Source organism: Scophthalmus maximus, chromosome 21, assembly GCF_022379125.1.
Source record: "Scophthalmus maximus strain ysfricsl-2021 chromosome 21, ASM2237912v1, whole genome shotgun sequence".
NCBI lineage: Eukaryota > Metazoa > Chordata > Actinopteri > Pleuronectiformes > Scophthalmidae > Scophthalmus > Scophthalmus maximus.
In genome coordinates, this window is record NC_061535.1 from 5,905,831 (window position 1) to 5,915,120 (window position 9,290).

Sequence of the window (9,290 nt, forward strand, 5' to 3'; positions counted from 1 at the left end):
TCCACAGTGATTCTCAGAAATGAAACGAGCAGCAAAATAGATGTACAGTTATAAAGCAAGGGTTCAGAGTTATCAGTGAGGAGGAGGATGAGTTTCACTTTGCATTCAAATTGCCATATCACTGCTCGCTATTAACTCCGCTCGCTACCTGACTGCCATGTCTCTCAAAAGAAAAAGAAAGTAAAAAAAAGAAACACCATCCACAGAGGCAAAGGAAAGATGACACACGAGAGAGCGACGGAGGACGGGAGACAGAGACACCAAAACAGAAACGCGGGGAAAGCAAATCTGTGCGACAATGTGAGAAAAAATAGAGGGGCCTCGATTTTTTTTCAACAGCCCGTTTTATCTGACCTGAACCTGAGAATCTCAGCCTCCCCCGGAGCCAACGGGACCTCGGATCAAACGGGGAGAGTCCTCTAACACACGGCCCCGGCTGTTCCTTCCCCGCCCTGTACAGAATCCCCCCACTTCCACTTTGAAATGAAGAGAATAAACATATTATTCTAAATGAAATACCCTGACCCCGTGTTTTTTTTCTGTGGCTAATATCCTGTATGAGGCGGCTGATGCAAAATAGGCAGGAAAGCCTGAGAACGGGACAGAGCACAGAGGGAAGAGAAAAATCCCCCTCTTTCTATTTTCCCCTTAGAGACCGATGAAGGCCTGGCAAGATGAGAGAGAGAGAGAGAGAGAGAGAGAGAGAGACAGACATAGAGACATAGAGACATGAGAGAGAGAGAGAGGAGTGAGAGAGGGTAACGCAATCCCAACTGGCTCCGGACCAACAGCAACAAAAACATTTAGATAACCGCGCTCAATAATGAATGATTTCAATGAGGACAAAAATTACATTTCCTACAGATAACATGCCCCCTTCCCATAACAGAGCCTCAAAACCACATCGTGCTCCACAGTGGTGCGCCGGAGCATTATGTTAAGGGGAAGAGTTGCAGTAACTGTATGAGTGTCCGTTCGCCCCCACCAGAGACAGAGCTTTACTGGCCGTGAGTGTAGATGGAGCAGGGCGAGCTGAGGGGGACGGGGACATGCACAGGCTCTCCATTACAACTTGACTGGCGACACTGGAAAAGCCACAAATCACTCGTCGACTGACTCAGCCCGAGCCGCGACACTACCGGCGGCGCGGCTCAAACGATTACCGATTCTGCGATACCCACTACAAGGGCCACTCGAAATGCGTCCACCTAACCATGGCCGAGGATCGCCGCAGCGCACTTGATCCTCACCGGCGGTGCGGGTCACCGCCACAATGCCGTCCCCACCTTTCCTATCCACTGAGCACTCACGTCCTTTCATGCCAAAGTCTGTCAAGTTGCCTTGAGAGGGGGAAGAGGCAAGAAAAGCGGAGATACAGCGTGGAAAAGGAGGCAGAGAAAGCGAGAGGGGTCTTTGTCCTCCTCCACTCAGCTCCAGCATGTTTCCTCCTCGGGTCTGGCCCGGCATTAGCATATGAAAGGCAAGGGACGGCGTGCAAAAGGTCAAAGAAAGAGGATCCTGTCCAATGAGAGACAACAAAAACAGGCCACACCAGCCTTTGTGGCGTTCGTGTTCTCCACCGCCCGACCTCACGCCCCTCCCTCGGCCCTGGATCATTTCCATACACCAGATGCAATGGCAATAATGACGGTTGATCATAAATTACGCACAAAGTCGATTTTGGGTCATGTGGAAGTCACAGTGGCCGTTTTTTAAGCTGCGTCGTCACCACCACCACCACCACCACCACCACCCGCGTGCTTCCACCTACTACTCCCACCGCCAGAGCTCCCGCTCGCACGCGGGCGTTCACACGAAACACACCTGCCTCGCAGGTTCCACATTCCCCTCCACCCAGACGATATCCGACCAAATCCTGGGTAAACATCTCAATAAAGGAAAATGTAAGAACAGTGTAGTTTGATTTGATCCGCGAAAAGCCGCTCCCTTCCTTCCATGTAAAAGCTACCTGAGCCACATCCATCCACTACATAATTGCACACTCGGGTGCTTCGGGGGCTGCAGTTTAGTATATACATGGAGGCTTATAGGGAGCCTGGAGTTTACCACAGTTACTCTATTATCATACATATTGCCTCACAAGACACCTTCCATCTGCTGGCATCAGAACATACAGCGACAAACACCGGGCCTGGCGTTTCCGGGAGGTTCTCTCCCGGAAAGAAAGAAAAAAAAAAAGCACGCGTCCTGTACCAGCGACAGCGGCCAGAGACAGAGGGAGAGATGGAAGAGAGCGAGGGAGGAAGAAGAAAAAAAAGAAGAGGGGTGAAGCATTTCATCTCTCTTTCATCTCTGTCACCCAGTCAAGCGTTCAATGCCCCATTCAGCGCCTGCCCAGCATTATGCAAAATAATGCTAATCCCCTTCCCCGTGCTTTCACACTTGTATAAACCGCCATTCCTGCCTCTGAAAAGCAATTATATCAGTTTACGTTCCTGTCAAAAAACAGGATTAGCATGCGAGTACTAGTAGCACCAACTAGGCCCAATCTCTATCCACCTTTGGCTAGCGGGAAGCACAGAACATTAAATACTCCCACCCCCTTTTCACAAAAAAAGAATGAAAAAACCGTCCCACTGCTCGGTTGGGGGGACGACTATAAAGATGTGTTGAAATTAGATATTTTTAGATGGAATGAATAGGGGTCGACGGTTTCAACGGCAGAACTCCTCGTCCCTGTTATTTAGGGCCCGAGCTTTTTGTGCGCCAGAATCTCTGTCTTGTACAATAATCAAAAACAAATTCAGCCGTGTCGCTGCACAGGGCCAGAGCACACTCACAGTCCAAGTCTTGCCTTGCACAGGCAACAGTGTATTGCACGTGTGTGACACACACACACACACACACACACACACACACACACACACACACACACAGAGGCCGAGATACACACCGCACAAAACTGAATTGTTGTCCGCCGCGCCGACACATTGCCACCACATGCGCACAACCCAGCCAGCGCAGGTGTGCACATGCAAACGCACACGGGGCGGACGGGGAGAGAGATTGGTCGATGGCGGATTTTTGAATATGCAAATGCTCGCACAAGCGGAACTCGTGTAAACAGGAGTCGGACTCTGGACAGATCGGGCCTCTCTCTTTCTCTGTCCGGGGGCACGAGTATGCACACCCATCTCGCCTGACAACGGATCAGGGGGACATTAGTCAGCACAATTAGCCATGTCGTCATGGCGACTAATGAAATTTGGCAAAGCGGCCCGGGCAGAGACTTAAATGATCTAGCTGGTTATGTGTGCTAGCACGGGGGGTGGACTGGCTGGCTGGCTGGTTGCCTTACACATGCCCATTATTCTCTCTTCTGCCGTGGCGGTACAATAGAGTCACTTGTATCTCAGCCGATACCCACCGGCGGTACAAGCTCTCCGCCTGACAATTTGCATATGTTAATATAATTAAGTGCTAATTACACTAAAACTCGCATATTCACAAGCTGCCTCCCCGGGAGCTACGGAGGGGCTTGATCTCGTTCCAAGTCTTTAACCCTCCTCCGCCTCTCGCTCAGTGTGTGTGTGATAGAGAGAAAGTGTGTGTTAGCGGTGGTGCCCCAGGGCTGACACAGGAAGCCCCCCCCCCCCCCTCTTTGAGACATAATGCTGAGCTGCTGTGGACTTCTTAACTTCTCCCCCTACAGGCCTCCCTGAGCCAGGAGAGCCCGACACCACTACCACAGGCTGTCACCCCTCGCTCTGACTTTTCACACACACACACACACACACACACACACACACAGGACATGACCAAGAGAAACTCAAACTTTGAGAAAAATCCTGTTGGATAGCTCTTTCCTACCTGCTTCGAACAGTTGCATAATCCATGTTGCATAAAACGCCATCGATGATAAGAGTTAAAGAAGAAGTGGAGGGAGAAGGACCACTTGGTCCATCAGAGTCAAACACGATTGGCGGCTGTCATTTTTTTTTTTGTATGTCTTTGGCCGGGATTAGGACGACGTACGCCACAGCTCGGAATTGTGCAAACGAAGAATAAACATTTTTACTTTGTAGATATGACCAACATATCTGTGTGAGTAAAAAAAAAAAATGCTAGATAGCTTCGATGTTGAACCTCCACAAAGCTTGCGAACGGAGTGATAGCAGTTATTTCTGAGCCATAGATAAGAGACAAAAAAAACCCCTACAAGATTCCCCCCCGTGAGTATGGATGTATGGATGTGAGCGTGTGTGTAGGCCTGCCGTTTTAATAATGGAGGACAGGCGGTTGTGCTTTTCACATCGTAATGGCCGTGAATCAGGGAGGAAGCCAAGCGGTCGTGCTACAATTAGAGATCTTTTGTGCCTCTTCCTCTGTCTCTTTTTCCCTCTCTTTTCTTGTTTTCACTCGCTGACACTCTCCCTACCGACAGTATGTTAAAACATTCTACTCTGTTATGCTGCGGAGGTTGAATGGGGAGGAGGAGAAAAATTGGTGGCTGAGTGTCGGGGGGGGGGGGGGGGGGATTCACACTGTGCTGCTGCTGGACACGCATGCACACACGCATACACACACGCACCAGATGGTACAGGAAGGAGGATTAAATAAACACACATGCACAGACACACACCTACTGGCAGACAGACGCCTGTGTGTGTGTATGTGTGTGTGTGTGTGTGTGTGTGTGTGTGCGCACACTGTCCCTTAATGAATGTCTATGGGGAGTCAAAGGGTCCAAGCTCATTTAGTTGACTTTCAATGAGACGCAGCATTATGACTATGGTAATACGCAGCCCAATAATCATACGCAGGTCATTGTGTCAGAGTGATTCATTTCTATAACACACACACGCCAGATGTTATTGCGCAGGAGAGTAAATCTCCCCGACGAATGTCAATGGGCTTCTACGCAAAAAAGGCGAAAAGTGGAGGAGAGAGAGGAAGAAGGGAAAAAAAAAAAAATATATATATATATATATATATATATATTGTTATTGCAGTCCAGCGCGCAGTAAGCTATACTGTTCGCTCAAGCATGACGGCTGGTAATGCCGGTTTGGATGTAGCTCTGTGTGTGTGTGTGTGTGTGTGTCTTTGAGGGGGAGCTCCTGTTCACTAATACCTGCGCCTCGGATTACCACAGCGTCTTAAGTATTCAACCGGACTCATATTTTCCCTTTCTGCCTTTTTAACCAAATTGGCTGTCTTTACACTGTAAAGCAGCAGATAGAGCCCTCCTTACTAAAGGCCTACGGGGGGATCCGCGGAGACGAAACATTAAAATGCAGCGATAGCCTTGTTGCAAAGCTCCTCTCTATTTCTTTCCGTCTCCCTCTCTCTTTTTTTCCGCAGCAAAGGCTTCTAAATCATCCAGCCTCCTCTATTAGACGGGAGACTTATTGAGGTAGAAACCATAAAAAATGAAGAAGGGAAATTTAATCCTTGAAATATTGATTTGCACATTAATATCAGATAGGCAGAGGGCAATCTAGCCGGGTGGAAATGACACATTGTCGACCCCTAGGAGAGGCCCGAGCCAATCTTCTAGCTGCATGTGTCTTGGGCCCAGGAGTTATAGGACAGACTCAGCCCCTGTCTCTCTCTCTCTCTCTCTCTCTCTCTCTCTCTATCTCCCCCTCTCCCATCCTCTCCTCCTCCCATGTCGCCTCTCATCCCTCTCACCCCCCCCCCCCCCCACCCCACCCCTCCATCCGCACCCTTAATGAAGGCTGCAATGCTGAAAATGCATTAGCTTTTAATAATCAAGAAGCATTTCCAAGCCAACAGCTATTGTCCTCCCAGGGCTATCTGCCCATCTCTCACACTATGTTTCTTTTTTTTTTTTTTTGTATTATTATTCCTCCCCGCCACCGCTACGGATGAAAATTAATGTTACAAGCTGCTTAACTAACATGCAGAGATACACACACACACACACAGACACACACACACAGCCTTTGATTTTTGCTAAGACACAGCGGACAGAAAAACAAAAACAAGAGGGCCTGGGCTTCTGCAAACATCAACCTCAAAAAATGTTTCCCTCATTTGCAGAGTGAGACAATACCGTCATTAACTGATGAAATACACTGCAAATAGACCGGATCATCTGCTCTCATTATTTCACTTTTTTTGGGGGGGATTAAAAAAATTATTAGGCTTGAGCTATATTTTTGTACTGAAATGAAGGATTTCATGCAAATGCAATTAAATCCTTTTGACTATAGAAAGCAGACCACAGTCTATCGATCTGTAAAACTGATGTGATTTAATTTTACATTCAAATTGTGCTAAAATAGGAATGTCTTTAATTTGTGTAGAATTTCTTTTTGAAATAGAAATATCCAAATACGTTTTGACATATAATAACAGTGACAACAATAATAGTAACAAATAATATATGAATTATGGTTGTTATTATTATGACTGCAATAATTATCATTGTCATTATTAAATCAGTTATAGCCTTCCTTTATTTGCTTTTACGCTATTCAACAGAAAATCTCGAATTTGGATTTTTCATTTTTTAAAAATAGGCTTGCACTAAATAAACTGTGCGCATTAATTAATCCGGACCAAATTTAAAAGTATATTTGCATTTTCGAGAAAAGAGTGTTTAACGTGGCTCCTTCCCCCCCCGGTGACAAATAGGCTCCGAAATCCACATGAAGAGCCAGAAAAGCCGCGTAGAAATGGAGACAGTCCTATAAAAAAAAAAAAGGGTCTCTCCTGTATTGGCGCACCGAGCGTATACAGTCCCTCTAGGCGCACACACACACACACACACACACACACACCACACCGTAACATAACCTACCCGAGTCGGAGACAGACTGGCCCCCTTGGCCCTGGTGTTTTGTTTTTTTTTCCTCCCGTGCGATCGATGTCCCCCCTGTCACTGTCGCGTCCCAATCCGAGCCAAGTCTGTCTGCCCACCCTCAAAAAAAAAAAAAAAAAAAAACTGCCACCAGGGCGTAAAAATACTTGCGAGAAAGAGAGGGAGAGAGAGAGAGAACCCCTCCATATCTGTCTCTAAATGACACTAAACAACAGAAATCTACAACAACTTAGAGAGAAGATGCTGCAAACCAGCACCTCTGGGATTTAAGAAATCCATAGAGAGAGAAGGAAATCATAACCCCGGCGCCGACGCGGATGAGGGGAGGACCGAGGGTGGGAATGCGACTCACTGACTATATGGACGGAAGGGATTTCAAAAGGTTGTTAATATCGATGAATATCATTAACGTGTGAGTTGTGGATACATGATTCTGCTCTTTCGAAAACATGGTGGTGGTTGGAGGGGGAAATGAGGGGGGGGGGGGGGGGGGCAGGAGTTGTCATGGCTCTGGAAGGGGACTCGCCATGCGAGATCGGCAGCCCAGCGATCGCTGCCTCTCTTCCGGACGACCCAGACACCCACGCCCCGGCGAAGGGAGACTGTACTCGGGAAGCGCAGCAGGTAGAAGATGTGTGGACGTGCGATCGGCCAAATGCCCGGTTCCTCTCCCTCAACGGCCCCTTTAATAAAAGCTGTTCCTTTTTTTTTCACCAAAATCAAACGTATCCAGACGGGAACAGGGAAAGGGGGGGGGGGGGGGGGGGGTCGCGTCGGCAGGGACGGAGACCGATCGTGTCACTTTGGCCGCGAGTGCCTCGAAGGTGCGTGAAACCGCATGTGCCGAGAGGGAAACTGGCTTTTGGAGCGCTGCGGCGCACATGATCTGTTCCGATCACACGTTTTAGGGGCTGGGGGGCCGAAACGAGGAGTCGGGACGTGGGGAGAGGGAAGGGGAAGTGTGTGTGTGTGTGCTGGGGGGGGGGCTTCAAGTCGGTCCCCTCGACTGGGGAAACAAGCTCGAAAGCGGACATGTCCGAGAGGACTGGGCGCCTGGAAGAAGAGAGGCAACACGCACATCCGCACCGCAAAGCCCCAGAGGAGCGAGAGAGAGAGAGAGAGGGGGAGAGAGAGAGAGAGAAAGAGAGAGAGAAAGAGAGAGAGAAAGAGAGAGGGGGAGAGAGGAACGATCGAGTCGCCTCGTCGCGTCTCGCTCCGCGGGGCGATCGGTGTCCACCGCGCAGCCCCCGGTGACAAGCGCGTAAACTTCACACACACAAATACAAATACAAATAAAGGCAGGTTCTGGTTCTGGACGCGATATCCCGCTGGAGCACCGCGGACACACACGCGTAAGAGAGGGAGGGAGAGAGGGAGGGAGGGAGGACGCCTCCGATCCTGTCAGTGCCCCTGGTTTCTCCGGAGCCGAGGCGCCGGAGTCGCACTAAGGTCCCGATATCCGCCTGCGCGTCGTGGACTCCGACGGACCCAGCACCTGTTATCGAAGGGAGCCCTGGTGTCACAGGTCCACCGGCGAGATAGAGAATCGATACCGACCCCCGAAATTCCTCACTCACACACACACACACGAACGAACGAACGAACACGCGCGCGCGCGCGCACACGCACCCCAAACTCCTCAATAAAAGTTAAAGGAAAGGAGGCGCACACAAAACAAAAAAACGAGAAAAAAAAACCAAGGAACCCAAACCAAAACCAACTTACTTTCTTCCCCCTCCGCAGCCGTGCCCTCCGCTGCTGCCTCTGCTCGGTGGGGCTCCTCCACAAAACAGTCACATCCAGCGGCTTTCGCAGTCGGACGATCGGAGAAAAAAACGTGGAGAAGAAAAGGGGAAAAAAAGAAAAAGAAAAAAAAAAAAAAAGGTCAAATTACAATAATCCTCCAACTTTATATTGGGAAGAGGGGTGGTAAAATCACAAATGTCAAGCGGTTTGGTCAGGAGCTATCCCTTGTTTTGGTTCCGGCGGCGGCGAGGGAAGAAGCGACGTGTCGACGCGCTGCCTCGCAGCTTCTCTTGTGGACGGGGGTCGGGCCGAACGGAGGAGAGGAAATGAAAATCCGATATGTCTTTATTCTGCTAATTATTATCGTTTTAGCCCTGTTTAAAAAAATGGCTGATTAAGTTGAGTGCGCATGTCTTTGTGTGTCTATTTCCCGATATGCACTCTGGGAATGGGTAGAGAGACACCGAGAGAGAGAGAGAGAGAGAGAGAGAGAGAGCGAGTGGGAGGGAGGGAGGGAGGGAGAGAGAGAGAGAGAGAGGGAGGGAGCAGAAGAGGGACGGGGAGGGAGGGAGGGAGAGAGAGAGAGAGAGAGAGAGAGAGAGAGAGAGAGAGAGAGAGAGGAGAGAAGTGTAATTAGTGAGTTGATCAACAGTCCCCACATTGCAAATGACGCGCACACGGAGGCCTGGCGGCCGCATAGGTCTGTGCACGCACAGGCAGGAGAGAGGGAGAG

The 9,290-nt window shown here is 49.4% G+C and overlaps 1 protein-coding gene across 1 annotated transcript in view; it reads right to left on the reverse strand.

The window, feature by feature from the left end:
• Positions 1 to 9,001, reverse strand: part of zfhx4 (zinc finger homeobox 4) — an 84,256-nt gene extending 75,255 nt beyond the window's left edge. Inside the window, exon 1 of the mRNA XM_047329859.1 lies at positions 8,537 to 9,001. The gene's annotated coding sequence lies outside the window, so the exon portion shown is untranslated. The remainder of the gene's footprint in view (positions 1 to 8,536) is intronic.
• Positions 9,002 to 9,290: the final 289 nt, after the last annotated feature.